We start from the raw sequence: 6,817 nt of genomic DNA on the forward strand, positions 1-6,817 counted from the left end.
ATGCCTCTATTAATGCTCTTTCAGAAGAAAATATTTGGAAAACATGTATCTGATAAAGGTCATGCGTCCAGAATATATAAAACTAAGCAATAAAGATAAAAATCTCAATTTTAAAAATGAAGAAAATATTTGAACAGATACTCCATCATATACAGGTAGCAAATAATCCAAGATACTGCAAATCATTCATTATTTTAAAAAATTAAAATGAAAATGTAAACTATGCCGAGAAGGAAGAGATGAGCTGCTGGTGGTTAAAAAGGTTTACTAAAGAAAAGAAAAGAAGGCACTCATTGGGGACTCTCGCAGCTCTCGGTGCCGGCCCAGCTTCCTTCAAAATGTCTACTGTTCACGAAATTCTGTGCAAGCTCAGCTTGGAGGGTGATCACTCTACACCCCCAAGTGCGTATGGGTCAGTCAAAGCCTACACCAACTTTGACGCAGAGCGGGATGCTTTGAACATTGAAACAGCCATCAAGACCAAAGGCGTGGATGAGGTCACCACGGTCAATATTTTGACCAACCACAGCCATGCACAGAGACTCTGGATATTGCTTTCGCCTACCAGAGGAGGACCAAAAAGGAACTCAGCACTGAAGTCAGCCTTATCTGGCCACCTGGAGACGGTGATTTGGGGCCTGCTGAAGACACCTGCTCGGTACGATGCATCCGAGCTAAAAGACTTCATGAGGGGACTGGGGGCCGATGAGGACTCCCTCATTGAGATCATCCGCTCCAGGACCAACCAGGAGCTGCAGGAAATTAACATCGTACAAGGAAATGTACAAGACCGACCAGGAGAAGGACATTGTTTCCGACATATCCGGGGACTTCTGCAAGCTGATGGTTGCCCTTGCCAAGGGTAGAAGGACAGAGGACGGCTCTGTTATTGATTACAAGCTGATCCACCAAGATGCCCAGGATCTCTATGATGCCGGAGTGAAGAGGAAAGGCACTGACGTTCCCAAGTGGATCAGCATCATGACCGAACGGAGCGTGTGCCACCTCCAGAAAGTATTCGATAGGTACAAGAGCTACAGCCCTTATGACATGCTGGAGAGCGTCAAGAAGGAGGTCAAAGGAGACCTGGAGAATGCTTTCCTGAACTTGGTTCAGTGCGTCCAGAACAAGCCCCTGTACTTCGTTGACCGGTTGTACGACTCCCTGAAGGGCAAGAGGACTCGTGATAAGGTCATGATGAGAATCCTGATCGCCCGCAGTGAAGTGGACATGCTGAAAATCAGGTCTGAATTCAAGAGGAAGTACGGCAAGTCCCTGTACTGTTACACCCAGCAAGACACGAAGGGCGACTACCAGAAAGCGCTGCTTTACCTGTGCGGGGGAGACGACTGAAGCCCGTCATGGCGTGAGCGTCCAGAAATGGTGCTCCCCATGCCTCCAGCTACAAGTCTAGAAAACCAGCTTGCTACTAACAGTCCCCCTGACCCTCCCTTGAGGATGACGTTAGCATTGCCCCACCTTCTTTTAGTTGCCTAAGCATTGCCTGCTTTTCCGGTCTAGTCTCTCATAAGCCAAAGAAGAGAACATTCCAAGAAGTTGGAAATGAAGTCTATGATGTGAAACACGTTGCCTCTCATGTACTGTGTCATAAACAAATGAATAAACTGAATTTTTACTTTAGAAAAAAGAAAAGGAAACAAGGCAGGGGGGTGGCTGGCTCTATAGAGAGAAACCAGCAGCCTTTGTTCTCTCTTGCAGGCCACTTAAAAAAACCCCAGATGAGGCTTATCGGCTGGGAGAAGCAGTTTAGGAAGTTTGAGCTGTCAGTCACCTGGCCTTGAGTTGCGGATGCCGGCACTGGCACTGTTACAGGCTGCTGGTCCCACGGCCTTGAAGTGCAGATGTCAGCACTAAAGCGTCGCTATTAGGGATATTGTTCCTCACTTTTCCCTGAAATGCAGCCCTTAGGAAAGCAAACATTGACAGTCGGAACCAGGACGAGTCAGTACCAGGATATCAGTCACATAGCTTTGGGATGCGGTCTTGGGAAAGCAGATATTGGCAGTAAAGCAATTAGTAACAGGGTGCTGTTAGAGCAGAGTGTTAACTTATGGGGCCTTTGCGACTCTGTGCTCCATTTGTGAGGCTCACATGATGAGTTGTTTTAACTGCAACCTCCTCTCCAACCCCCTACAAACCCTATCAGAAAACAACAATAAAATACTGCTCTACACATAATAACAGAATGACTAAAACAAAAGACTGACAATATGAAATGTTGCCAAGGATAAGGGGCAGCAGAGGTGCTCAGATATTGCTGGTGGAAACACAAAATGGTATAACCACTGTTTAACGTGGTTTGGTAGTTTCCAAAGAATTACACATGCACTTACTATATGACCTACCAGTCTTAGGCCTAGGCATTTAACCAAGAGAAATGCAAACCTATGACCACATAAAGACATATATGTGAATTCAATATTTATAGCAACTTACTCACTGTAGCCTAAAGCTGAAAGTTATCCAAATGTCCATCATCTGGTAATTGGATCAGCTAATTATGGTGTAGCTATACACCAGAATACTCCTCAATAAAGTAATTCAAACTACTGACATTCACAATATGGGTGAAAACTCAAAATCATTTTGCTAAGTGAAAAAAAGCTAGAAATGAAAGACCACATATAATTCCACTTATTTTAAGTTCCAGGAAAGGCAAAACTACAGTGAAAGAAAGTGATTTTCAGGAGCCAGATTGAGTGGAAAGGGTATTGACTGCAAACAGGAATTTGGAAACATTTGGGAATTATGGAATTGTTCTGTATCATGTTCCTGATAGTGGCTGCACAATTATATATCAAGATTTATCATTTCTTTCAATGCTCCTTGATTAAATGTATAAGGAAGATAGCCCATTTTAGAAAAGGCACATGAAGAAGACAGAAATAAGAGACACCCTAATATTTTCCTAAATGAGAAGATACATATTAGTTTGTAATAAACATAACCTCTTCTTTCCTGGGTCTCCAGGTGATAGAATCATGGTTATATCCCTGTTTACTAGCACCATTCGGATTTCCTTAGAAATCGTGGGTATGATTTTGTGTACATTCATGAGTTAATGAACCTTCAAGATCAAAGGTTACTTTCATACCCACAACATAAAAATACAGAATCTCGCACAGACTAGGCTGTAATCAATGCCTAATAAATTGAATTGGCTGTGTTGGGCAACTATCACCTTTCACTTTGAAACCAAACTTTGTTCTCCTAAGTAGAGAGGAAACTCTTATTTAACTCTTCAGTCTTAAAGGATCACAACATTTAAATTCATAAACTGCTAGCCTTCCTTTTAGCAGATTACTAAACAGTAGTTTTGGCTGAATGAACTTCCAGAAAAGAACAAATATTCATAACAGTTAGGGCGGACTTAAGCCAGAGTTGAGGGAAGAGATTTATGCTGTAATCAGAGAATTACAGAGAATTGAGAGAGAAATGATGTAATGCTCATGTAATAAATACCTAAAATGCAAATTAATAAGAGTTCTACTTTGAAACATGTATTAGGAGTTTTTTTTTAAGAGAAAGGATGCTACTATGTGGCACACTGCATTTTTTTTAGAAAGTTGATGTACGTCCATTGAGAAAATGAGAGTTGTTGTATAAACTAATTAATTTATAAAGGGCAACTGAAGGACTGGGCTATCTTATTTTTCAACACATCCTCAGAGCCTATCATGACATATAGTGGGCACTTAAAAAACGTTTGCCAAATAAATGAAGAAGCAAATGAATGATTATGTCAGTGGACATATAACCCACCAATGAGAAAATAGAACACAACATTGTGTGTGTGTCTCTCTGTGTGTGTATACATACCTCTAGTCTTTGAAACTTGATGAACTTTACCTGTTTCTATTTATTTACACTGATATCTATTCATCAGTAAGCTTAATTTTGAGTATTGATTATGGGACAGAGATTGCAATGGTGGAAAGAGATAGTTATCAAGAAAGAAGGACAAGTAAGAGATGCAATATTTATATGGATGATAATATAGAAGCTTATTAAACAAAAAAATTATTCTATGTGTCTATTTGATTTTGATAATACAATCATATTTGTTTTCTTCTCCTTAGCATCCTCTGGAATAGACCAAAATCATGCTCATCTTAATTTTGATAGCTAATACTTACAGAGCACTTACCATGAGCCAAGCTATGGATCAAGAACCCAGTTCTCACAACAACCCTAGAAAGCAAAGCCCACTTGGCTTCTCTTTGCATCACCATCTTCTTTTCCCAGTGATCTTTCTTCAGGGCAGAGGCTATATTAAAAATTTACGGCAACTTTCACTTCTAGGTAGAATATTAAGATCCTTATTACCTTTATCACCACAACTTCCTTAATTATACCTACAGCCATAGAGTAGTTTTTAATGCTCTCTGGTGGTGCAATGATTCTACTAACTTTTCTACGTCCTTAATCCAAGTGGATGGTGGCCTGCCATGATGCACAACTCCAGGGGCCACTAGTTCGAATCCTAGTTTATGTGGTTAGTGCAGCATAAAGTTATACTATGCTTAACTTGGACAGCATTCAGTATGGTGGCCCAAGGTAATGGATATGGATTCTTTGCTAAGTTTTCTTTGTAAACCTGTAGAAATGTGTTGTTCTATTTCTTGATCTGCTAATGTAATAGGAGTATATATAAATTTTAATGAGTGAACATTCTGTGCCAGGTACTTGGCTTGCATTATCTCATTTAATACTTATGATAACTCTAGAAGTAAAAGCAATTATTATTCTTATTTTACAGGAAACCAATGCATATGGAAGGTAAGTAACCAACTGGGAATAATTATTAAAGTCTAGAGAACCTTGGGCATTCATATTCCAATCGCCCAGTATGCTGATTTCAAGCAATCAGACTTTTGTTAATATACTTCCTAAAATTCTTATTTTTGATATTCATTTATTGCTATATATTTTCTGAATTGTTTGAGTCTTTCTCTTGGACTACATTCCAGAGTTGCTTGGAGATGCATTCTTTCTTTATGCTGGACTCTAAAAAATTTAAAATAAAATAAAAAAAGAAAGAAAAGAAAAAACCTCATGTGTGATGATAAGGCTTCCAGAACGTAAAGGCTGTTCTGTAGAAGAGGTCATCAAGAACCAAAACTAATAGAACACAAGGAATAAGCTTGGTACCTATGAATCAAGCCCTCAGCAATGATGTGAAATTGTCAGGTCAAACAAGGACTTTGCTCAACTAAAAAAGACTCACCTTCAGACACCTGGAAATTTTCTTTACATGGTTCCTCCTTGACAGAACTTCTAGTCTGTGACACAATTTGCCTCTCATTTATTATACAAATATTTCAACTCAAATTCCAAATATAGCTAAGATAGAAAAATCTCTCTTTACTATCCTAAGCAATCATCTGAAGTCAGGTGTTCTTTGACACTCTCATGCTAAATTTAGCTTATTGGTTAATTCACATTACGTTTATAAGGGGTGAACCATAGCTTCTAAGGTATTGTTTTCTTTACTTTCACTATAACTCTAGAGTTCAAGGATGTGGACATTGTCAAAACACTTGACCTAGAAAAATAGTCAAGGCAATGCTCTATCCTGCTGCTTGGATTGGGGTGATAAATCATACCAAACATTTTTATTTTGCTTCTAGGACTTGGTGTTTCAGGTAGAAACTGACTTCCTTCCCTTGCTACTGGTATTTGAAATTAAAAAGAGTATGATATAGCTCAAAGCATATTAGTACTTCTTAAATGTATCTTCTAAACTACTTTATATTATCAAAGGCAGGGAGTATTTTTCTATGCCAAACAAATTAAAATTAAGCAGAGCTGTACAATAACTGAAATTACAACTTGCAAATGCAGCAACCCAACTTAGAAATTGTGTTCTACCCAATCATACACTCTGCATGTATTTTCTAATTGTATCCAGAGTTTTCCTCAAATGCTAAATCTAATTCTATAAGAATGCCTGAGTCAACATACTGCCTTTCTAAGTGTCTGTTATTCATACATAGTTAATGCCTTTTTTGTACCGGACAAGGGTCTAAAATTAACTGCCCAGGGGTCAAATCCTCTTCAATGAGCAAACTCAGCCTACAAGCATGTTATAATTTGCCCACACAGTTTTAAAAAATGAAATAACACATAAATCTAAAAATTGCACTAAATTTTGGATACATAGCTCTTATTTTTAAAATAAGATGGAGAAACTGACTATACACGGACAACATTCTTGTATCCTGTATTTATTCATTCAACAATAAAGCATGTGCTATGTTTTCTAGTGACTATGTTTTGGGTGCTAGCATAAATCAGTGAGGGGAGTAACTGTAAGCAAAAATGTCCTCATGGAGCTTCCATTATAGTGGAAATCTACCTTGAGAAAAACAGCAGCTTTGCATGTAGATGGGTCACTTTTTCTCCCATCTTGCTATGGTCTTTACTCTTCCTGTTTTGCACTTCCATATCCCAACTTCTGTTTTTAAGGTCTCATCTAAAGAGTCTTGTGCAATATGAGTTCCAGCAGCTGGGAAAGGCAGCCTGGAAGGGAAGGGCACAGATTTTGGAGCTGAACAGCAAGGGTTCACACCTCAGTTATGCTTCTTACACACTTTATATTCTTGGGCAAATCACTTAATGTATGTGCCTCAGTCTCCCCATCTGTTATATGAGGATGATAATGACCTCTAATTCACGAGGATTGGAAAGGCTAATTCTTGAGCATGCATGAAAAGAAGCCTGGCACATGGAGAGTGGTTATTAAATACAGACTTTTAAAACTGTAGAGAATTCTTTCTTTTTCTAGGTAAGATCA

General features: G+C 38.9%; 1 pseudogene across 1 annotated transcript; it reads left to right on the forward strand.

The window, feature by feature from the left end:
- The first annotated feature begins 295 nt into the window (after positions 1-295).
- LOC103261984 lies at positions 296-1,645 on the forward strand (annotated as a pseudogene). Its single transcript, XR_002482053.1, has one exon. The product of XR_002482053.1 is annotated as an annexin A2 pseudogene (transcript).
- Positions 1,646-6,817: the final 5,172 nt, after the last annotated feature.

This window comes from Carlito syrichta, unplaced genomic scaffold (genome assembly GCF_000164805.1).
Source record: "Carlito syrichta isolate Samal-C Ts95f unplaced genomic scaffold, Tarsius_syrichta-2.0.1 Scaffold304274, whole genome shotgun sequence".
NCBI classification, from domain to species: domain Eukaryota; kingdom Metazoa; phylum Chordata; class Mammalia; order Primates; family Tarsiidae; genus Carlito; species Carlito syrichta.